We start from the raw sequence: 24,389 nt of genomic DNA, 5'->3' as shown, positions 1-24,389 counted from the left end.
TTTTATACCTTATATTTTAATCCCCTTTACATATGGTCACTTTTAATCCTAACACTCAAAAAGCAGAACCAGTACAATCTCTTTTACTTCACTTCTACCTTTGTCTTTGTAACACTTTCCAGGACAACTGGAACTATACAGAAAAAAAAATGTTCCAAAATGCTTAAATGTGCATTGATGTATGTAAATATTTATATTCTTTCCACTCCACCAGCTCCTCCCCACTTTGTGGCCATGCAAATTCAGTTTTTTCTCTTATAAAAATAGGTCCACAGAGAAACCCTGTCTCGAAAAAAAAAATAGGTCCACAGGTAACTACATGAATAAATGCCACATACATGCACACACATAAATTATATGGAGTCCATTTAAGCCAACTCTTTATGATCTGAACTTCAGAACCCACAGGTTGTTGCTAGAAACTGAACTCAAGTACTGCCCAAGAGAGGGAGTTCTCTCAAACACTGAGCTCTCCCTTCAGTCCATAGAGTATTAATGGTTTTAAATCATGTGTGGGAATCCCTATTCTAGCCCCAAATACACAGAATTCATTAGAAAAAAATGTTTCCTTTGCTTGGTAAATATTTGAAGTGCTACTCTCAGGAGATCTTCAGCCCTCTCCCAGGCCCTAGGTAGTGCATACATACATGCAGGCATTTAAACATACAAAAATTTGCAAAGAGAAAGCCATAAACACAGCCATTCTAGGAAGAACAAATGTTAAAAATGCTTGCAGAAATTATTTTCTGCTTTTATCAAACTAACACAAAAGAAACAATACTTAATATTTTAATTTGTTTTGAAACAATCTCAGTGCATGGACGACAGTGGTAAGAAACTAACACAGATTAAATTGCATCACTCTCCCAAATCCTGAGATTAAGGGCATGAACCACAACACCTCTTTCTTTAAAAACTTCTCGGCCTATACTGGTCCAGTGTGAGAGGTATTGTGGAGTCACTATGTAACTCCAAGTCTATGAGTCTCCCATGTATCCAGATGCTTTTGTATCCATTGCCAGCGATGCTCAGAAGTTGGCTGTGGATGTTGAGCAGCATCTGGGACTCTTGCAACAGCTGTGGTGGAAACTGGAGCTTCCACCAAGGCTTGACCTTCAGCCACTCCTGGGTTAGTCTGGGCTTCAGCTACTGTGGCATGACTGAGGTAGAAAGCCACCGCAGAGGCTTGAACATCAAGTAGGTCCTCTTGGGGTTACACCTGGCATCCTCTGTTCCTTGATCATCATGGAAAGAAGCTTGCAAGCTGGGGTTGAGTTTGGGAATGGAGCAAAAAGTGGGTGTACCTGGAGACATGGTCTTTACATTGGAAGAAGCAAATGCTGGTAAGTGACACAGGAATGGGGGGAAGGAGAAAAAAAATCTTGAGAGCATCCTCTTGCCTCTGGCAGTCCTTCTGGTGATTCTTCCATTTGTACTTAGGCATTGGATCCTGAACCAGATCTGGAATGACAAAAAAAGAAATCAGAAGACCTGGCAGCCTCAGACTGTCACAATGTGAAGATCCTCGATGGAAAGCATGGATACAGGAGCACCCAGTGACACACACATTCACAAGGAGTGATGCCAGGATCTGGTACTCTTATCACTGGAAACTTTTACATAAATTCCACAGTGCAGGCTTGGTTACCTGCACTGATCAAAATATTCTAGGAATATATTATCATACTTCAACCCTTTCCCAGGAGCCTTGGGGCAAACTTGCCAAGAGCAGCATTTATCTGTGGGCACTAAAGAGCTTATGAAACCCTGCCAACCAAAATGTCTTAAGCAACAAGACAGCATTTGGAGACTGGGGTCACTGGACCACTTCTCAGTGTTTGGGAACCTGGGTACATTGGGGACATGGTTGCACTCAGAAACTTTGTTTTCCTAGTCCTCCTGGAGCCAATCTTGACCTGGGTACCTAAAGTGAGAAATTACCAATATGGAGTCAGGTAGAAATACAAGGGTATTTAATAGGGAAAAGCCTTACTTACAGAGCGACCTAGCCAGCCAGCGCGGCAGCAAGCCAAAAAGTGAAGCTGAAAGTGAAACCCAGCCACCTGAACCTCTCACTCTACCTCACCCTGACCACGCCCTAACCAGGTGTGGCTACAGGTTCTCCTACAGGTACTTTTTGGGTCTAGGTGGAGGTGGAGACTTGACTGCATTGGGGATAGTGGAGACACCTGGGGATTTAAAACATTTGGAGCCATAAATTCCTTGTAGGCTCTGGAGGTGGGTGCATATGAGCACATTTGTTAACATGCATGCAATGAGGGATCTTGGGGCATTTAAGCAACGTAAGTTTCATGGGTATGATGGCTCTATGAGGGAGCTCCAGGCACAGAGGATGTGGAAGCAAACTGGGATGGAATCCTATTGGAGTATTATCCTCTACTGGAGAACCTGGGAGGAAGTAAATGCATAGATAGCTCCTCACTCCCCAGGTTTTCTCATCCAGTCTTCCCAGCACTTGAAAATTTGTTTCACGTCAGGCATTGGTGGCACACGCCTTTAATCCCAGCACTCGGGAGGCAGAGGCAGGCGGATCACTGTGAGTTCGAGACCAGCCTGGTCTACAAGAGCTAGTTCCAGGACATCCTCCAAAGCCACAGAGAAACCCTGTCTCGAAAAACCAAAAAAAAAAAAAAAAAAAAGGAAATTTGTTTCAGATTTACTATGTAGTTGGGATGACTCTGTTGCCTCATCCTATCTCTCTGTCATTCTGTTTCCTTTGGCTCTAAGTTTTCTAAAGAGTGGAGTAATCATACAAATAGCTCCTGTGTAATTACAAGACTGTTAACCCTGTGAGGCTGGCAATGGAAAGGACGCTCACCCAGAATTTCCAAGTCCTAGGTCCTCTGTCATCCCTGTGGTGCCCTGTTTCTAATCAAGGAGTGAGGAGAGCCTGGGACAGGCAGTCTCAAGTGGACTCACCTAAGCCTAACCCTCAATACACTATCCTTTGTGGCCAACTCACTCCAGTTATCAGTAGGCTCTCCCATTCTGACCTGATCCTTCCTGATGTTTGATACTCGACTCTAAGTTCATAACCTTAAATGTCTTTTCCATCCAGGATCCTCCCAGCCTCACTACACTTTATTCCCTCACATCCAGCAGACCCTCTCACCTGTGGCCACAATCCTGTGGATATCATTGATCTTTCTTTATTGTGTAGATATGGAAAATTACAAACTAACAGGTCTTTGGACAAAGCACTAGACCACCCTGCCCTCATGGTTCTCCAGCCCAGAAAAAAACTGGTGTCTACTTGGCTTCTGTCCTTTTCAGGAAATGTGACCCTACTAAGCTTGTTGACCAGGCATTCTCCACTTTCCTTTCTATTGATGTCATCTGATCTTGTTTATATCTTGATTGCTTCCATGCTCTCCTTATTTCTGTCTTTATTTCTGTTTTGCTTGCTTTCTGGCTTTCTAGTTGTCCTTATTTAATACTTTCTTCCTTTTCCTTTTTAAAATTAAGACAGGGTTCTCTATATAGCAATGTTGTCTTGGATCTCACTCTGTAGGTATTTCTGGACTCCATCTCATAGAAATCCCACTGTGTCTGTCTCCTTTGTGCCAAGATCGGTCATGCCCAATTGATGGAGAAGGGCATGCTCAGCCTGAGACCTTTCTGTCTGCCACTATTTCAGCAATGCTGACACCATCCAGTCCATTTACCTTGGACATCTAGAGCCTCACTCTGGTTCCACAACTCAATGGATTCCCAACTACTTAGAGGTGTCCCAAATTTTCTGCAAAGAGGTAAAGGCATAGGCCTGATGGGGGCTCAGTTTCAGTTAACATATTGCCCCTAGGCTAAATGAGTATTTAGTAGACAGGGCTGGTTACATTTTGTGAGGAACTGACCTACATTTAATCAGTACCAAGGAGGCTTCAGTTTGGTTCCTAGGGTACAGCCACTCCCAGCTGTAGAAATATAGAATCTGCATGTGACCTTTTACTAGTTCCAGAAGCCTGTGTCAGGGAAGACATTTGTTTACTGGACCAAGTTCCAGGCAGCTTTCTGGAATTCTACTGGTGATTTAAATTAACAACTAAATGCAAATGTAATCAGGCAGGGCCAGATAAGGCTCATAGACTAAGCAGTTGTCCAGCTTTTTGAGACCCTGGCATTAACTCCCAACACTGAGTGATAAAGAAGAAAAAAATAGGAAATAAATTGAAAAAATGTTATTACATGTCTTTTATTTTATGTGTATTTGGTCACAAGACAGCCATGGCTCACATATAGAGGCAAAAAGCAAATATGTGGGAACTGATTTTCCCCTTCCACCATGTGAACAATGGAAATAAAACTCATGTCCCTACAGCTGGTGACAAGGGCTATGGATGTGCCATCTCCCAAGCTTCAGAGCTCTTGAAGGTTACATCTCCATTCACAATAGTGACTGACAACAGGCTTCTCCCTTGAACTACAATCTTAAAACACATATGGCCTGTAGGAACCTCCAATCAAATGCTCTTTACAAATACTAACAAGATCTTTGGAACACTTCAGTAGTTGGACACATTTAATGCCTCTAAATCTCAGTTTGGTAAAGCATGCCTGTATTTCCTTGGAAATAGAGAAAGGTTGATCAGGACTTGAAGGCCAGTGCTGACTACACAGCAGCTCTAAAGACTGCCTGGGTTACAGGAGATCCTGCCTCAAAAGAAAAAACAAGTATCAAGAATCAATAGACAAAATCTTTACATGATTATTTAGGTGTTCAAATGAGAAGAACAATCATACACTCTTAATGCTATCAAAAGCTATGTAAGAGCCAGACCCAGGGCCATAGACCCGCCATCTCAGCTACTTGGGAAGCTAAACCAGGAGAACTACAAGTTCAAGGATAGGCTACAGAGTGTCTTTGAAGATGGTGATGATGATGCAGACAAACATAATCATCATCACCATCTTCACCACCATCATCATCACCTCCATCACAGTTACCATCACCATCACAATGATCACCATCACTGACAGTATCACCAACATCATCACCACTATCATCATCGTCACCATCATCATCACCACCATCAACATCACCATCATCACAATCGGTTCCTATTGGTTCTGAATGGTTCAGACTGGTTCCAACCAGCTCAGACCGGTTCCAATTGGCTCAAAACAGTTGGGTCCGGTTCTGACCAGTTCAGTCCTGTTCAGACTGGTGCTGACTGGTTCCAACTTGTTCCTTCTGATTTAGACCTTCTTCGACTGGTTCAGTCTAGTTTAGACAGGTTCTGACTAATTCATATTTCTGTACATAACTCTAAAGCTCTGCTTAATTATTAGTCCTTGTTATGAATTACATCCTTTGTGTAATGGAACTCAATTATAAAGTCACATTATACAGACATTGTAAAGATACCCAAGTGGGACTCTCTTGAGAAGGCCTCACCCACACTTGGGTATATTCTGTCCTTTTCTTATGCATCTCTTTCTAAAAACCAGTGCTTAAATATAAATTGTACACTATCATTTATACACAGTAAATTCACTATTTTTCCTTCACTCTGACTTGTCTTGGAATTCTTTTCTTTTCTGAAAAGTAGTCAAGAATTTGTGTTACCTCAGTGGGGGTCCCTAAGAATTAGAACTCCTCGGGCCATTGGTGGCAGTTCTGGGATGTGTCTTCTCACCACTGCTGATAGTTTCAGCTCCACAATTGTCAAAGGTTAACCCAAAATCACCCATAAGTAACATTAAAGAATATCTGTCTCCTGTTAAACTCCCTCTGTTCATATTGTTCTCTCCACCCAAACTTTGACCTACTATATCACACAAGGCTCCCAATCAGGGAGATGTGAGGCCCTTTATAAAGTCCTTTTATAAAGTGAAGAACATCACTTGTGCTTGAAATACTACACAATTGCAAAGAAGATAAACACATAGATAGCACTCACCAATGCAAGGCTTTGTCAGTTCAGTTTAACATGTTTGAAATGTTAATAGCAGCTCCCACTTATAGTAGAGTGGCACAGGTTAAGTTACAGATACGTGATAAGCAAGACAGTCATGTGAAAGACATTAAACAGTTGCAAAATACCTCCAGTGGGGTGGTGGTGCTCTAAAGGAAAAATAAAACAGATTTTTAGAGCAAGTGCGTTTGAGACCTCTTTCCTGACCTAAGGGTAGGTCAAAGAAGGTTTTTGGGGGAAAGGGGTGGAAAGAATCTATAATATGATTCAGTCTGTGCTACATATCTGACTTATTTCAATAAGAGCATGGCATTGGGAGGAGGAGGAGGAGGACTGGCATTGGGAGGAGGAGGAGGAGGACTAGGAGAAGGAGGAGGTAACTCACCCTCTAGAGCAGTGCTTCTCAACCTTCCTAATGCTGTGACCCTTTAATTCAGTTCCTCATGGTGTGGTGACCCCCAACCATAAAACTATGACATTGCTACCTCATAGTTCTGATTTTGCTACTGTTATGAATCATAATGTAAATATCTGATGTGCAGGATATCCGATATGCAACCTCCAAAGGGGTTTTGATCCACAGTTTTGAGAACTGCTACTCTAGAGGCCTCCAAGCAATTCTGGCTGCTGCTTTCCCCATTATCTCTACTCTTTCTGTCAAGGGTGTGACATCAGAAAAGACAGAAGAAGTACTGTCTATACAGACCTAAGTTTTGGATCCTTATGTACTGCCCCCACAAGGTAATTACTGTTTGCAGTATGTTCCATACAAAAATGTAAGCAACTTATCAGTTGCCATCTGTGCTGACCTCCTCTCTTTAACCCAAAGAAAGCAATAACAACCAAAGCAGTTTAACATGGTAGAGATTTGCTAAAATGCAGTCATTAATGCAGAATATTCTGTAGTTCAGACCCTACCAGTAGTCTTTACTTATTTGAAACATTTCTTGCAAGATTTAACTATGATATATAATTAATAAGCATGGGTTATCATTAATACAGTTAAAGTTAGATTTTAAAATTCTTTGTTATATTAGTATTCCCAGACTGATTGATTACCTCTATGATTTAAAATGAAGACTAAAAGGCTGGAGAGATGGCTTAGTGGTTAAGAGCACTTGCGCCTTTCAAAGAGGACCAGGAGCAGTTCCCAGAAACCCATAAGGTGGTTCAAAAACCATCCATAACTCCAGTTCCGGGGGGGGGGGTCTGATGTCCTTTTCTGACTTAACAGGCCCCAAGCACATATGTAGTACACATACATACATGCAGATGAAACACTAGAATACATGAAATAAATCTAAAAACATTAAGATAAAGACTGAGTTTAGATAAATCCATTAGACACTGTAGAGTTTACTTACAAAATAGAAATCTATATTTCTGGATATACAATTTGCAGGTTATTCTTCCTTGACTATAATACACACATGAGGTTTTGCTAGCAATATTTGAAACTACTTGGTTGTTGTGGCAATTAACTAAGAAATAAGTAATAAATTAGATGTGCTTCTATCTGGAGGAGGCAGGTAAAGGGTGGAAGGGAGTGGACGGCAAGAAGAATAACGTTTGCCTAAAGATATCTACATCCTAATACCCCAGAATCCATGAGTCAGTTACTTGGCACAGAGCAGTTATGGTTGTTGTGGCAATTTGAATGTAATTGATCCACGTAATCTCATAGGAAGGGGCACTCTTAGGAGGTGTGGCTTTGTTGGAGTGAGTATGGCCTTATTAGAGGAAGTGCATCGCTGTGGGGGCGGGCTTTGAGATTTCCTATGCTTAGGACACCACCCAGTGTGTCAGTCAGCTTCCAGTTGCCTGCAAGGTGCAGGACTCTCAGCTATTACTTTAGCACCACATCTCCCTGCATGCCACCATGTTCCCAGCCATGATGATAATGGACAGAGCCTCTGAAACAGTGAGCGAGCCACCCCAATAAATGTTTTCTTTTATAAGAGTTGCTGTGGTCACGGTGTCTCTTCACAGCAATAAGAACCCTAACGAAGATGATTGTAGACTCAGTTAAGATTGCTAATTAGCTAGTATTATAATCAGGAGATTAACCAGGTAGTGGAGGTGCATGCGTTTAATACCAGCACTCAGGAGGCAGAGGCAAGTGGATCTCTGTGAGTGAATTTGAGGCCACTTACAGAGCAAGTTCCAGGACAGGCTCCAAAGCTACAGAGAAACCTTGTCTCAAAATAAATAAAAACAACAACAACAAAAAAAAAAAAACATGAGATGAGCCTGAACTATCCATGTGAGTGAGTGTAATGACTAGGGTCCCTTTAAGGCAGGAAAGACCAGAGTGCTGGCAGCATGACAGAAACTGGTCAGTCATGCCTGGCTTTGCCAATGGAAGAAGGACTCCACAAGCCAAGGAAAGAGGGTAGCCATGGGAAACTGGGAAGGGAGACTAAGCTGATCTCTTCTACAGGGTAGGGAGAAAGAATGCAGCCCTGTTCACATAGTTTTGTGGTCCATAGAAATTAATGTCAGGCTTTTGATCTTTGCAATTGAAAGATAATATATTCTCATTGTTCACAGCACTATTTTTTTGTAATTTATTGCAGAGACAATGAAAAACCAATACAGAGCATCAACATGAGAGGGAGAAATTTGTATGCTTGGGGCAAAAACTTATAGTGGGCAGAAAGTAGCATCAGGTCAAACTAGAAAATGAGTTAAAAAACGTTTTAGTTTCCATTTCAGATGTTTAACTTAAGCCTATCAGGCCACAAGAGGCTAACAGAGAACTAGGACTATGATAGTTGGGAAGAAATGATCTGAGAAACGTTCTTTGGAGGACTGAAAAGTTTGGTGACTTACTGGGAGGGAATAAAAGACTGAGAGATTCAAAATGGTACCCACATTGACCTTCAGATAACCAAGGAATGAATCTGTAGAAAGCACCCGGAGAAAAAGAAGATCATTTGTAGAACTGACTCTTGGGAGGTATTGAAAGGTCCCCATGCTATTGAAACCCAGAGCCAGACGCAAAAGCTGGTCTTCCCAAATGTCCATCTCAGCCGATGCCCTCTCATGTTTATTTGCAACCAGTGGGAGGCACTGGTCCAAGGTCTGAAAACACTTCATGAGTGGGATATAAAAGGGATGAAGACAATTCTCCATGGTGTACAGGGAGTGGCTCATCTAATACTGGAAACTATTTTGTGGACTTGTTTTCTACACTTGAGTTAAGAAATGAATGGTCTCCTGTGTCTTGCAATAATGGAAGGCAGGCATAACAACCTAGAGTGATTTCATGCTATTTTATTAGCTGGGTGTCAACACTTTCTTGAGGATACTGTTGACTTGAGAAGTAATTCTTAAGCTAGTACTGGAGTCCTCAGATTGAAATTGTAGTACTGTGTTCAGCTTGTATAGCTCTTGTAATTTGCCAAGAGTTTTTCTTTTACAACAATTTGGACTCATGGTAAAGACATTCAGAGTGGCTAAATTAATTCTACATTAGTAGAACTGACCTTTCTTCCTGGAAGAACTCACCAAACTTATTAAGGATTAATTAGCATCATCCCAGGAGATGGTGACACACCAATTACCAAACACACATAATTGATAATAAACTCCAGTTGCTTGAAGATAAATGAGTTCATTTGAGTTCAGTCATAATTGTCTCTGGGTATTACATTTGCCTCCCAGTATTCTCTTTATTTAGTTGTTTCTTCTATCTACTGAGTCTGTAGCTGTACAATTTTCCTCATATGTATGGATTGCTAGAGAATTCCTATCCACTTTGATGGCAGAAGTAAAGCACAAAGGAAACAGGAAAGTTGTTTGCCTTTAGGCCTGGAGCAATAACTTTAGGAAAGCTGGGAAGATGGGGAAAGGAAGAAATGGCCTTAGGTCAGTGATCTGTGCCTTGTGTGTGGGACCCCTACATGGAAGGGCTCACAAGTCTTCCTTTTGGATCCTATCTATCTACAGCTTAGATATTGGGGAAGATTACAAGGGTACACTGTAACAATGTGTTCTCTGTAATTTTATTGTAAAACAGTTCCTGTGAAGGAAAAAAGAAACATGTTGAAAACAACTTATTTTTCTTCAAAATTGTAGCACTCAGTACTCCAAGCCATGAGCATCTCAAGTGTCGAATTTTAGGGAATGGTCTCCATCCTCAGCCCATAACAAAATACTTTCCACAACCAAAGGAATGGATTTCAAAATAGAATTCAATAAATAAAACTCACTGAAATGCTCCACCCAACATCTTCATCTTAAATTTCTGATCCAGCATCCTCAAAGAAACAAACTCAAAATTCCCTGTAGTCCAATGTAATCCTTTTCTAAAACAGAAACTCTTTTCTTGCCATGAGGTGCCGGGAGTACAAGGAAGTTTTTTTTTTTTTTTTTCATAAGAAGAATCTCAATGTATAATGCCAAAATGTTTTATTGTCATTAACGCACCTCATTTCCCAATAGTGCTTCTTTCAGTTGGTTGGTTTTTGATTGATCAGCTGGGTCTTTTGGGTTGGTTTCATTTATTGTTGTTTTGTTTTTAACAAGGTTTCACTTTGTAGTCTCCGCTGGATTAGAACACACCATGTAGCCCCAGTTGGCTGCAAAGTCACATCAATCCTCCTGCCCTAGTCTCAAGAGTGTGAGGATTACAGGCATGAGCCATTGGCCTGGCTTGAGTAGGGTGTTTTATTGTCATTTCTCTGGCATGTGGTCAAAATTTATTAATTTAATTTTTGCATTCCAATCCCAGTTCCCCCTCCTTTCTGACCTCCCACTCTCCCCCCCACACACACCTCCCATCTGTCCCTTGGAGAAGGTAAGGCCTCCTCTAGGAAGTTTACTAGGGCTGTCCCTTCATCTCCTTGAGGCAGGACCAAGGCACCTCTCCACCCTCCACTAAGTCAGTTTGTGCATTAGAGTTAGATCTTGGACCCACTGCCAGTGGCCTCATAAATTGTCCCGTCACACCACTGTCACCTATGTTAAGGGAGTCTAGTTTAGTCTCATGCAGGTTTCCCATTCGTCAGACCTGAGTCAGCCATCTCTCACCACCTTGGGTCAGCTGATTCTGTTGTTTTCCCCATCGTGGTCTTGACTCCTTGGTTCATATTATTGCTCCTCCCTCACTTTGTGCTCCAGGAGCTTGGCCCGATGGTTAGTTGTAGTTTTTTGCATCTGCTTCCATCTGTTTCTGTAAGAGGATTCTAGCTTCTCTGGGGTTGTGGATTGTAGGCTGGGTGTCTATTGCTTTATGCCTGGAATCCACTTATGAGTGAGTACATACTATATTTGTCTTTCTGGTTTTGGGTTACCTCACTCAGGATGTTTTTTTTTTTTTTCTAGTTCTGTCCATTTACCTGCAAATTTTAGGATGTCATTGTTTCTTACTACTTCGTAGCACTCCATTGTGTAAATATACCATATTTTCTTTATCCATTCTTCAGTTGAGGGGCATCTAGATTGCTTCCAAGATCTGGCTATTACAAATAATGTTGCTATGGACACAGTTGAGCAAATCTCCTTGTGGTGTGAATGTACCTCCTTGGGGTATATGCCCAATAGAGGTATTGCAAGGTCTTGAGGTAGGTTGACCCCTAATTTTCTGAGAAATCGCCATACTGATTTCCACAGCAGCTGTACAAGTTTGCATTCCCCCCAGCAATGAAGGAATGTACCCCTTTCTCCACATCCTCTCCAGCGTAAGCTGTCATTAGTGTTTTTGATCTTGGTCATTCTGATTGGTGTAAGATGGAATCTCAGAGTGGTTTTGATTTGCATTTCTCTGATGACTAAGGATGTTGAGCATTTCCTTGTGTCTTTCTGCCATTTGAGATTGTTCTGTTGAGAATTCTCTAATTATATCTGTTCCCCAATTTTTTAATTGGGTTATTTGGTAGGTTGGTGTCTAGTTTCTTGAATTCTTTATATATTTTGGAAATCAGTCCTCTGTCAGATGTGGGATTGGTGAAGATCTTTTCCCATTATGTAGGGAGCCATTTTGTCTTGTTGATTGTGTTCTTTGGTTTACAGAAGCTTTTCAGTTTCAGAAGGTCCCATTTAGTAATTGTTGCTCTCAATGTTTGTTCTACTGGTGTTTTATTTAGCAAGTAGTTTCCTGTGCCTATGCATTCAAGTGTATTTCTCACTTTCTCTTCTATGAAGTTCTTCTACATGTTAAAAAGGTTATATTTTTAAAAATGGCATTTTAAGAATTTAAATATTCTCATATATATATATATATATATATATATATATATATATCAGTAGGTTTTAGTCTGCTTATATTCCTTTGCTATCATCACCACTACCTATCCTAGAACAGTTTCATTAACCTCAAGGAGAAATTCCCTACCTCAGTCCTACTCATCCCTCCATCTTCTCTATTTAATTTGTCTCCATAGATTTACATACTCCATGCATGTCATTAAAATATAATCATAATATGTGATATTTCGTGTTTGTCTGCTTTCACTTAGCGTATTTCCAAGGCTCATCTTTGATGTAGCATGTATCAGTATTCCACTCTATGTTGTAGCTCAATAAGATGAGTATTAATTGTTTCCACTTTGGGCTATTATGAATAATGCTGCTGTGAACATTGACACACAAGTATTTGTATGAAGGTGTATTTTTGATTAAGATAAATGCCTAGGAGTGAGATTATGGATCATATGGTCATTATGATTATTTTAAAGAATAAATCTAATGGGCTTGATCCAGAAAAGCAAGTTAGGGAATGCAATTTTTCTCAAGGCATTGTGATCTGTTCCATTAGAAGTATATATTACACAAAGAAAATCCTACCATAAAGAAGATACTACCATTACTGAAAAGTAATAAAAGAAGAGCTCAGAATAGTTGAGGCAAAATGGCCAATTTTAAATTCAGCACTTAGTGTCCTCCAAAAAAATCAGGACAGATTTAAAGGTACATAGGAAAAAAGTAGAGGTTCACAGAGCTAATAGTTTAGAGAGAAAGATAATGTGGTGAAATTGGGTGGAAGAGGCAGGCAGATCTCTGTGAGTTTGAGACCAGCCTGCTCTGTATCAGGAGCTCCAGGACAGCCAGGGCTACATACAGAGACCTTGCCTCAAGCAAATAAAACACAAAATAAAAACAAGAAAGCAAGAAGGGTAAATATCAGTAAAATAAATGCATTATCTCTCTGAAAAGTTGCAAAAACATGGAAACATGGAACATACTAAGCTTTTTTTGTTTTGTTTTGTTTTGTTTTTCAAGACAGCATTTCTTTGTGTAACAGCCCTGGCTGTCTTGGGACTCCACTCTGTAGACCAGGCTGGCCTGGAACTCACTGAGATCCACATGCCTCTGCTTCCTGAGTGCTGGGATTAAAGGTGTACACCACCACTGCCTGGTGCTTTTTCTTTCTTTCTTTCTTTCTTTCTTTCTTTCTTTCTTTCTTTTCTAAGATTTTATTTATTTATTTATTTATTATGTATACAACATTCTGCTTCCATGTATATCTGCACACCAGAAGAGGGCACCAGGTCTCATAACAGATGGTTGTGAGCCACCATGTGGTTGCTGGGAACCGAACTCAGGACCTCTGGAAGAGCAGTCAGTGCTCTTAACCTCTGAGCCATCTCTCCAGCCCCCGCTTTCTTTCTTTTTTTAAAGTATAAATCTGCACATGATGCTCTCTGGTTGTTGATTCTTGGGATGCTCTAACATTCCTTCACGGTCCTATCTCATCTTCCACTGTGCTCCTTGACTACCATGCTCCATCAGCAGGCCTGCCTCCTCTTTTCTCATAAATATCAAAATCCAGAGTATTGAGAAACTAAGAATCCTGTTGTCAAAGAATGAAGTTGGTTTCCTATCTTAACCACATACAAAACTTAACTCAAAGTGAAGTAAGGACTCAAAACTAAAAGACAGAGGAGGAAAGCTTCATGCCATTGGATTTGGTGGGTGTCAGATATAACTCAAAAAGCATTAACAGCAAAAGCAAATGTGAACAGTGGGATGAAATCAAACTTTGATACTCCTGTCCATGAGAGCAATCAATCAACAAAGTTAAGGGACAACCTACAGGACAGGAAACAATGCTTAGAAATCATAACTTATTGGAGTTCATATCTAGAACATATGAACAACTCATATAATTCAACAGTAACATGCTGTTTTGTAAAAATAGATAAAAGGCTTGAATATATATATATAATATATATATATTCAAACATTATATATATATATATATATATATATATATAATGCTCCACATTACTATTGTAAGGAAATATAAATAAAACCTGCAAAGCCAGATGTGGTGGTACACACCTGTATCGGTGCTGAGAAGGAAGAGGCCAAGAACTAGGCCAGCTTAGAATATACCACAAAGTCCTAGCTTAAGAGAAAAATCATTTAAAAACCATTAAATAAAAAAAATATTAAATACCCCCAGGATATCCATGGGGCGGGGTTAATAACAAATGCTACCGAGGATGTGGAGAAATTGACAGGCATCTGCACTGTTGGTGGAAATATAAAATGGTCCCATCAGAGAAGTTTATTAAAAATGTAAAAAAGTTATTGTATGATTCAGTGTCTATATCCAAAAGGAGAAAAGAAAAAGAAAAACAGAAGTCTGAGAAGAAACGTCTTTAAAAATCTGTGTGTGTGTGTGTGTGTGTGTGTGTGTGTGTGTGTGTGTGTGTGTGTGTGTGTGTGATGTATAGAGTGCTTGGAGAGACCAGAAGATGAAGTCAGATTCCCTGGAGTTGGAGCTCCAGTAGTTGTGATCTAACATGGGTGCTGGCCACTGAACTTGGGTCCTCTGCAACAGCTGAGCCATCTCTCTAGGCCAGGGAAAATGTTGAAGTATTTACATAGCATGTTCACAATAGCATTGGTCTCAATGGGCAAGAAGGAGAAGCACCGTAAGCATGGCTAACAGATGAATGGATCAACAAAAGTGGCATATACATACAATGGAATGTCACTGTGTAAGTGGACAAATAAAATGCAGTATACGGTGCCACAGAAAGTCATTCAGCCTTGAGAAGAAAGACTTCTTGCCACATGCTTAAAGACACTGTGCTATGTGAAGTAAGCCAGTCGCAGAGAGACAAAACCCTCATGATCCCACCTACATGATGTACTTGACATGACCACACACACACACACACACACACACACACAAGTGTAAGGCAGACCTGTGAGCTGGGCATGAGGGCACATGCCTGCAGGAATTCAGTGTCATCCTTGGCAATGTAGAAATTCTTAGGCCAGCTTGGGTGGCATGAGATTCTATCTCAAAGTCAGGGAGAGACTGAGGAGGGGGAGGAAAAGAAGAATGATGGTTGCTGGAGTTAGGGACAAAAGGGGTGTTGTCAATAAGCACACAACTTGGATTTTGCAAGATGTAAGTGTTCTAGAGGTCTGATACCCAACATGTGAGTGTAGTTATCAGTAAAAACCCACAAATTTTAACATAATAAAGATGGAAAGTTTAATGTGTTTTTTTTTTAGAGCACAATGCTCAAAGTAATATTGTTTCTAGTGCCACATTCTTTCCTGACCAGAGTGGCCTTTGCTGTCCTTTCTGCCTGGAACATTCTCTCCCTTGTTTTTCATATGATTGGAACCTTTCGTAATTTTAGTAAGCTTAAATGTTTCCTACTTAGAGGTAACTCCCTCAGAAAATATTTTTTCTTTTATATTAACTTCCATTCCAGTCTTACCATGTTTTTACTGTTTTCTAAATATTTGTGGCAATTAGTTATTGTATTTATTTGTTTGAAATTTAATCTATAAAGAAAGCAAGATGTATTTTAAACTATGTGCATGACTTAGTAGCAGACACATAATAGATATTATATATACGAATACACAGATATATGTATATATTCCAAATGAGCAGAGTCCGTTCTCTCCTTCTACCTTCTCCTTCTCCTGTGGATCAAACTCAGGACATCGGGCTTTGCTGCTATAGCCGTTACCAGCTGAGCTGCTTCACTAGTCCCTTGTTCCTTTTTATATCCTTGAAATGTCAAAAGAAAACCTATGCCAATGGACCAACTCTTGCTAACCAATCTATAACTATAATAAAATAGTGTGGAGTAAAAAAAATCTACAAAAATGGGAAATTCTGTATTATGGAAGACCACCAGAAGAGTACAAAAGTATTGCATTAGGAACATATGGGATTCTTAGAAGACAAGGCAGAGCTCTCCCTCCAGCCTCCCCCTTCAGGGATTAGGAAATAAAGCCAGCGTTGAGAAATCGACTTTGTAAAGATCACTATGCACAGTTGAGAAATCGACTTTGTAAAGATCACTATGCACAGGCTTCCAGGCTGCCTGGGAATGTGAAAACACAATACCTTTCACTTTCCCCAGCTTTTTGTTTGGGTTTGCTATACTTTTGGTTTTTCTTCTTTTCTTTTTTAAATTAAATTTTATAAAAATTACAACCAACTCCACGAATGTTTACTGTGTGCTTAATCTATGCATGATTCCACAAAGGAGTAAAAGGAGTCTAAGAGAGTCCTTGATTTAGAGTTGCAATTAAAAATCACTGATTGAAGCTGGGCGGTGGTGGAACACGCCTTTAATCCCAGCACTCTGGAGACGACAGAGGCAAGCAGATCTTTGTGAGTTCAAGGACAGCCTGGTCTACAGGGCAATACAAAACAAAACAAAACAAAACAAAAACAAAAACAAAAAAAAAAACTGTCTTGTCCGGCATTGGTTGCGCATGTCTTTAATCCCAGCACTCGAGAGGCAGAGGCAGAGGCAGGTGGATCTCTGTGAGTTCGAGGCCAGCCTGGTCTCCAGAGCGAGTGCCAGGATAGGCTCCAAAGCTACACAGAGAAACCCTGTCTTGAACCCCCCCCCCAAAAAAAAAAACCTGTCTTGATTTAGTAGACTTCCTAGAGGAGGCCTTACCCTCTCCATGGAGCATGGATCCCCCATTTATCCTTTTCCTTTTTCTCTTAAATTTTATTGGGGGGGACTGCAAGGGAAGAGAGAGGGCAGATTCACAGTGATGGGAAATAAATGGAATTGAGATGCACAATGTGAAATACACAAAGAATAAATAAAAAGAAAGTTTTAAAAAATCAAATAGTACCACTCCCTGGTGACCAAGGATTCAAATCTGTGACCCTATGGGGGCCATGCTTATTCAAACCACCACAAAAAGGAATCTGCAATTCCACTAAAATTTAAACTTGACAATGTGGCTTCTATTTCTCCCATGTTAACCAAAGTACTTCTGAAAGATCAGCAATAGCCTGGGAGTCAATAAATCTAATGGCTTTTCTAGTATTGCATTTCCTCTTAGGTTTTGACACTAATAGTCACTCTGTCTCCTTTCTACTTCATGGGGGCAGGAGGATATCTATGGGGGTTAAACCCTGTTAGACAAGTGTTCTACCATCTCCCACACTCTTCTTCTATTTCTAATTTGTTTTCCTTTTCTAAAGGGCTAGGGATAGAACCCAGACCCTGGAGCAGGTTAGGTAAGCATGCTCCCTTCTCTCTCTCTCTCTCTCTCTCTCTCTCTCTCTCTCTCTCTCTCTCTCTCTCTCTCTCTCTGTGTGTGTGTGTGTGTGTGTGTGTGTGTGTGTGGTGTGTGCACTGCTAAGTCAGTCCTTGCTATGCATCCTTAGACTGTCCTTAACTTTATCATCCTTTGCCTCAGCCTCTCAAGGGTTGTGATTGATTTCAGATATGTACCACCAAGTCCAATTTGTCTTATTTACAGTGTCCTGTCTTGACTCCTCTGCACAAGGCTGATTATCGACAGCTCTGCATCTTTTTCTCCCCAGATTCTAACAGGCACTCATTCTCTTCATTGCTGCTCCTTTCCTTTGCTACGATTTGGATATGGCTTGGGTATGCTTCCCAGGAGTCCTGTGTTAGTCCTCAGGAAGGAAATGGAACATTTAAGAAGTAGAGCTCATCATAAGGTAACTAGATCATGAGAAGTATCAGGATGATGGAGGAGACAAGTCAGGCTCAAAATTAAGTTCCTGGAGGTGGAGCCCTTGTTAGTGCTATAAGGAACAAGATGGCCCTCCCCATTGTGCCTTTCTGTTTTGCCATGTAATCTCCCATCTTGTATGCGCTCCTTCCATGAGGTCATCAGCCATGTGATGTAGAAAGGAGGACACTGACTAGAGGCCAAAATGATGGAGCTATTTGATCTTGGATTTTCAACCCCCCCAAATGAAGTTAAATGAACCTCTTATAAAATACCCAATTCTGATATCTCGGTGCTCCAATAGAAAATTGATATTCTTGTAAATACTCTGCCTTGGACTCTTCTTCCTAGAGATGGCAGTTAGGAGGCTCCCTATGTTAAATGGCTTTCTACCCTTAAGAAAAAACGGCATAAGGAAGAAAAGAGAGACTTCATGATCTGACTTTTCTTCCGCTACTATTCACTTAGTTGACAAGAGAACTAGGAAAAGAACTAGACCAAGACAGGGTTAGCAATGGGTACTCCACGACCAGATATCCTTTGTCCTACAACCATGACTTTGTAATTTTTCTACTGAGCCTACTCTTGCAGGAGTTGATTCATGCCAAAGCATAGTAATGGCTTCCTCTTATTACTACCCCCAAGGTATGGAAGCACTCCCACTTGATTTCATTGTAGTTTTAGTTTACTACTAAGCTTCAACAAATGTGTTGATGCCATTGTCCACTTGACTCTAAACCTGACCATATTCCTTTTCAATTGTTGCTTAGTATTAGTTTGGATCTTAAATGTCCCCCAAAGACATGGAGGAGGTTTTGGTGGTCTTTAGCCTGCAGTGCTATTTGGAGATAGTGGAGACTTTAGGAAGTAGACTTAGTGCAAGGCCCTTGCTCATTGGAGACATTGCCTCCAAAGGAACTGTGGGACCTAAGTCTCTTTGACTTTTTCTTTTGGCCACCATGAAGTGATAAACCTGCTCCTCAAAGTGACCCTTGTCATGATAATCTATCTCACTACAGTCCCAAAAGTAATGAGCCCAAGTTACTATGGACTAAAACCTCTGAAACTCATTAATCCAACTGACCTTTCTTCTTTTTATGCTATCTCATACTGTGTTTGCTACTTTTAAAACACCACAAACAACTATAGAACACATAGAAAAAAGAAATTTATTTGGGCTTATGGTTCCAGAGAGTTAGAATCCATCATGGTGGAGCAAAGGCATGCCAGCAGAAGCAGAAATCCTGAATCACAAACACTAAATAGAGAGAGCAAACTGGAAATGATATGCGACTTTTGAAACCTCAAACTCTCATTCCTAGTAACATACTTCCTCCAACAGGGCCAAACCTCTTAAACTTACCCCCAACAGCAGCACCAACTCAAACAACTGAGTCTACAGGGAAAATTCTCATTCAAACTACCATACACAAGCATTTTATCACAGTAATGAAAAGCTAACACCCTCAGTTTTGTGTTGTGTATAAAACTGAATTTCTGGAAGAGTATACATTTCACCATTTTTATATCCTTAAACTTTAAAAGAATGCATACCACATAGATCTGAAAGATTAACCAATTCACTTCGATAGTGCACACAAAACTAGCATTACCACTTTCAGCAAGAAATTTTGATCTTCAGCATACTCAGAGATCAAGTGGGATCACCACTAAGATTGAAAGACTGCTTCCATGTGCTTCAAGAATAAACTGGGGTGTGTGGCTTCCCTACCAACAGTGGATGGGCCACAGAAAGTCCTCAGCCACCATTGCAGGATCAGGCTGAGGTTCTTCTGGAGCAGCTAAAGATAAAACAGAAGAAGAGGAGAAGCTAAGAAGATTCTACATTGGCCTGCCATCTGAAGTTGTCGATATGGTGGCAAGTCAAAGAAAGACTACAAAAAGTTGGGTGAAAATAACACCATGAGTTTGCTCATCAGTTTGGAAAAAATCTGGCACAGTGGACATAGCCAAAGAAATTCTAAACACTTGCACCCTGCTGTTCCCTCTCCCCATCTTACTAAAAGTAAAGCCATGGGTACAGGATGAATGCTGGAGTATACAATGTTGGGTAGTTACCTCCTCTGAATTGGAGCATTCCTCTCTGAAGGATGAGGCTTACAAGATTTAAGAGGCTATAAAAACAAAACTTAATAAGTTACAGGATTCACAAGGCCCCAAGGTTATAAAAGTAGTAAATGGCTGTTGGGAGGAGGCTCTCTGGTGGTGTCATCGGTAAGTTGGGCAAGGAGCTTCAGGGATGCAACTTTCAAGAGTCATCACCCATGTCATGGTTGGCTTTTTGGTGATGCACTCTGCCTTTGAGTCACTCAGGCTCCTGTAAGTAACCCCAATAAACTCTTTGGTTCACCAAAGTAGACTTGGGTGGAATTATTCTTTTGTAGGTTGCTGGTTCCCTATCTGGGGTAAATAGACATTTGTTCAAACCCCTCTAGGAAGTCACACACCATAGAAGAAAACTAGTTAGATGATGTGTTTATTTGTGAAACTTTCTACAGTCCCCAAGTTGCAGTAGCTGTTGTCTGGCCAGCTGTTAGGTCATATAGCATTGTTCACCATGGCCACTCAACACAGCTCATAGAAATCATTTTTTAATCAAAACACTTTTGATAGCTTTTATAAAATATTGTTTTATTTACATACTGAGATAAAATATCTTTTACTACTTCCACTTTGCACTAATTTTTAGCTATAAAGTTGACAAATAGATTTTTATTGTCCCTTTCTCTTATTATTTGGCTTACAAATGTCATTTTAAGTGTCAGAAATTTTCCTTTATTAGGAACAATGTATCACAATGCAATATTTAAAAATAGTTAAATTTCTGTTGATTCTGTTGTATTTTCTTTTTTATGTATGTAGAACAAGCTGACCTGGAATGCACAAAGATCCATCTGCCTCTCTTCATGAATGCAGGGATTAAGTGTCTGTCACCATTCCTACCTTTTTTTTTTTTTTTTAAAAAAAAGCCTTCTAACTACAAATATGTGATAACCACACTGTCTCCTATTCTACCTTCGTGTGATAGTGGCATTTTAGCGTGTTAATTCTATACTATTTTCAAGGACTTAGTAGTGGAATATCTGGAAAATTCTTAATTTGCTAATGGCATGTATACCGATCTATTCATTGCTTCAATAGACTGATTTATATCTCTATAAACTCTATAGATTCCTAATGCACTTATCATAAATAATAGCCCAGGGACATGTAGCTAAAGGAATTCGGTAGATATGGACTATTCTGCCAGCAGATACTATTAGTTTATTTGCCAGTGAGTCTGTATTATTATATTTATTTATAAAATCCCATTCTGGTTTGCTGTCTTATGAGTATTCCCTTATGAAGGAAAAGTGGACAACATATTTTCTGCTGAACATATCTCTTACTGTCATTCACTGACAGATGAAAAACAATATTTTATTTCTTTTCATTTATATTTTGAGCGTTGTACATTTATTCACATTTTTACAATTGATTTTCATTCCATTTTTTACATCATAGGAAACAATAGCAAAAAAAAATTGAAAGCTGAAAAATAAATCAAATAGCAGTTAGCTTAGCAGATGTGAGAGACAGAAACCCTAAGCAGGCCATGAAACAACCTGATCTGTCTCCTAGATCAATGCTTTAACTGGAGATTAAGTACAAAAGCCACAGATCTAATAGTCCCTTATAAGGCAGTCTTGGCTGCCTATCCCAATATGATAGACAGGTAAAAAGCAGAGAGGACATTTAATCAATGTTTTGATAAAAAAAAAGCAATGTGCTTCAGTGACTCCAAGTTTGTCTTCAGAGTACTGTCCGAACTTTAAGCTTAAACAGAGGATGAATTGGAAGTGAGATGCACAATTAAAACCATTCACTTGATTTCTTACTCTAGTGCAATGACTAGTCTTATGACAACTTGACACTAGCTGGAGTTACCTGAAAGGAAGTTCCAGAACCTCAATTGATAAAATGCCTCCATAAGAACCAACCATAAGGCATTTTCTTAATTAGTGATTGATCAGGAAGGGCCCAGCCTATTGTGGGTGGTGCCATCCTTGGGCTGGTGGTCTTGGGTTCTATAAGAAAGCAGGCTGAGAGAACTATGAGAAGCAAGTCAATAAGCAGTCTCCATCAGCTCCTGACTCCAGGCTTCTGGCCTGTTTGAGTTCCTGTCCTGACTTTCTTCAGTGATGAACAGTGCTGTGGAAGTGTGAGCCGAATAAACCCTTTCTTCCCTCAAGTTGCTTTGGTCATGTTGTTCTGTCACAGCAACAGACACCCTAAGACACCTGGTCAAAGGGTGGTTCAGTTGGTACTTTTCTGTTCTAATTCTGAAGTGTGGATGGTGGTCTAAAGAAGTTACTGCTGGAAGGGACAAATTGATTTTCAGATTACTTCTAACCCAGACACAACTTTACTTCCATGGGTTAATTATCATATTGGAGTAGTCTGTCCTGAAAGCTTACACTGCACTAGGAATGCAAGGTGACAAGGTTCAGGACAACGACTTGACCTTGTGTGTCTAAACTTGAAACAGGATGAGAGAGTCTAGGGCAGTGGTTCTCAACCTTCCTAGTGTTGCAACTCTTTAATGCAGTTCCTCACGTTGTGGTGACCCCCCAACCAATTATTTCATTGCTGCTTCATAACTGCAATTTTGGTTCTGTTATGAATCATAATGTAAATATCTGTTTTCTGATGGTCTTAGGTGACCCCTCTGAAAGGACTGTTTGACTCCCGAAAGGGATGTGACCCACAGGTTGAGAACTGGTGGTCTAGGTGAAAGACACTACTTGAGTGATTAACATGTGTATGCACAGTCAAGCAGGATTCTAAGCCAAAGTAAACAGACACAAAATGAAGGCAGCAATGCCAGGTTTTCACATCTGTGGGCCCAAGCAAGGAATTAGTGACCAGTGACTTTTAATGAAAGCAGTTTCTAAGTTCTTATTACAGAACTATTTAAAATGGTCCTTGCTTACTCCTTGGTATATGTGACTGAGGTGGTTTGAGTAAGAATGGCCCCCATAGGCTCACAGATTTGAATGCTTGGTCATTAGGTAGCTGCACTACTCCACAGGGATTAAGTATGGCCATGTTGGAGGAAATGTGTCACTGGGGGTGGGTTTTGGAGTTTCAAATACTCAAGCTAGGCCCAGTCTTTCTCTCTGTCTGCTGCCTGCAGATAACTCTCAGCTCCTCTCCAGCACCATGTCTGCCTGCATGCCACCATGCTGATAATGGACCAAACCTCTGAAACTGTAAGCCAGCCCCAATTAAGTAATTTCCTTTATAAAAGTTGCTGTGGTCATGGTGTCTCTTCACAGCAACAGAACTAAGACATGACTCACAGTGACCATAAAAATCACATTTTTTAAGTATTCACAAATGTGATAGTCCAAGGTACTTTTTCACATTATTAAAAAGTGAAAGCATGTAATTCCTGGTCCAAAAGCCATCAAAATAATTAGCAAAATTAAAGCATTATGACTAAAAATGAAGAAAAATAATAGATGATCTACTAAAGCTAAAAAGTGACATGTCTATTGCAGTTTTATGATCATATTTTCTTACACTGTCAACAGACAAGGGCTGTAACTGGCTCAAGAAATAAAAAGGAAGTCCCACATAGCAAATATACAGGTAAAAGATCAACTAAAGAGGCGGGAGATGGCTCAGTGGGTAAAGTACTCATTGTTCTTGCAGAGAAGCTAGGTTCAATCCCCAGCATCCACACGGCAGTTTGCAACAGTCTGTAAATCCCATCCAAAGTCCTCATCTGACCTTCAAGAGCACCGGGCACAGAAGTCCATATATGCTTGTAGACAAAACACTAATAAATCTTTAAAAAGCATCAAATGAAGAGAAAAAGCTTCTGGGCCATCTACGGACTCTGTGATAGTCTCACCATCATGCCCTGACAGATACTCGGACTAAGCTACTCCATTCTGGGTAGGACATTTCAGTCCAAGCCAACCAAGCTGTGTAGGACTGGACTCACAAGTAGTGGTGTCTCTCCGGGAATTTTCCTCCTCCTGTTTGTTCTCTTGCTCCTGAACACGCTTTCTTATTTTTGTCTTTATGAAATACCTGACAACATGTTTCCCCACAGTTAAGACAGTAGCAACGAACGACTCATTGCTATTAAGTTTAAAAGACATGTGTGTGTGGGGGGGGAATGAAATACAAAATCCAAAATACAAACGTTTTTGGACTAAGTCTAGCGACATCAGATTTGCAAGGTTAAATATATATGCCAAGCAGAGGAAGGAAAGGAGTTGGTAGGATGGCAGTGCGAGGGTTATTTCCCACTAAATCCGGTGTCTGGATCCTGCTATTTTAGGCTACAACTAAAGGAAATGAAACTGACTAACCCTTAGCAACGATCCTCAAGCCTGACTAGTTTTGTAAACGGCATCAAACAGCTCTTCCATCAGAAAACGCCTTAGGCATTTCCAGAAGGCAGGCAAAGCAGCAACTTCTAACCGACCAACATCTCAGTCATCC

General features: G+C 40.4%; 1 long non-coding RNA gene across 1 annotated transcript; it reads right to left on the bottom strand.

Annotated features, from left to right (window-relative positions):
• Window positions 1-367: 367 nt before the first annotated feature.
• On the bottom strand, window positions 368-24,381 carry LOC118238552. The gene is made up of 2 exons (XR_004770086.1): window positions 24,257-24,381; window positions 368-1,461 (listed from the first exon to the last, which is right to left on the bottom strand). It is a non-coding gene; the product is annotated as an uncharacterized LOC118238552 (long non-coding RNA).
• Between the last annotated feature and the right edge of the window lie 8 nt (window positions 24,382-24,389).

The sequence above is a fragment of the Cricetulus griseus genome, chromosome 5 (assembly GCF_003668045.3).
Source record: "Cricetulus griseus strain 17A/GY chromosome 5, alternate assembly CriGri-PICRH-1.0, whole genome shotgun sequence".
In the NCBI taxonomy this organism is placed as follows: Eukaryota; Metazoa; Chordata; class Mammalia; order Rodentia; family Cricetidae; genus Cricetulus; species Cricetulus griseus.
Note: the sequence above shows the minus strand (reverse complement) of the source record. Positions and strands in the feature narration are given on the sequence as shown.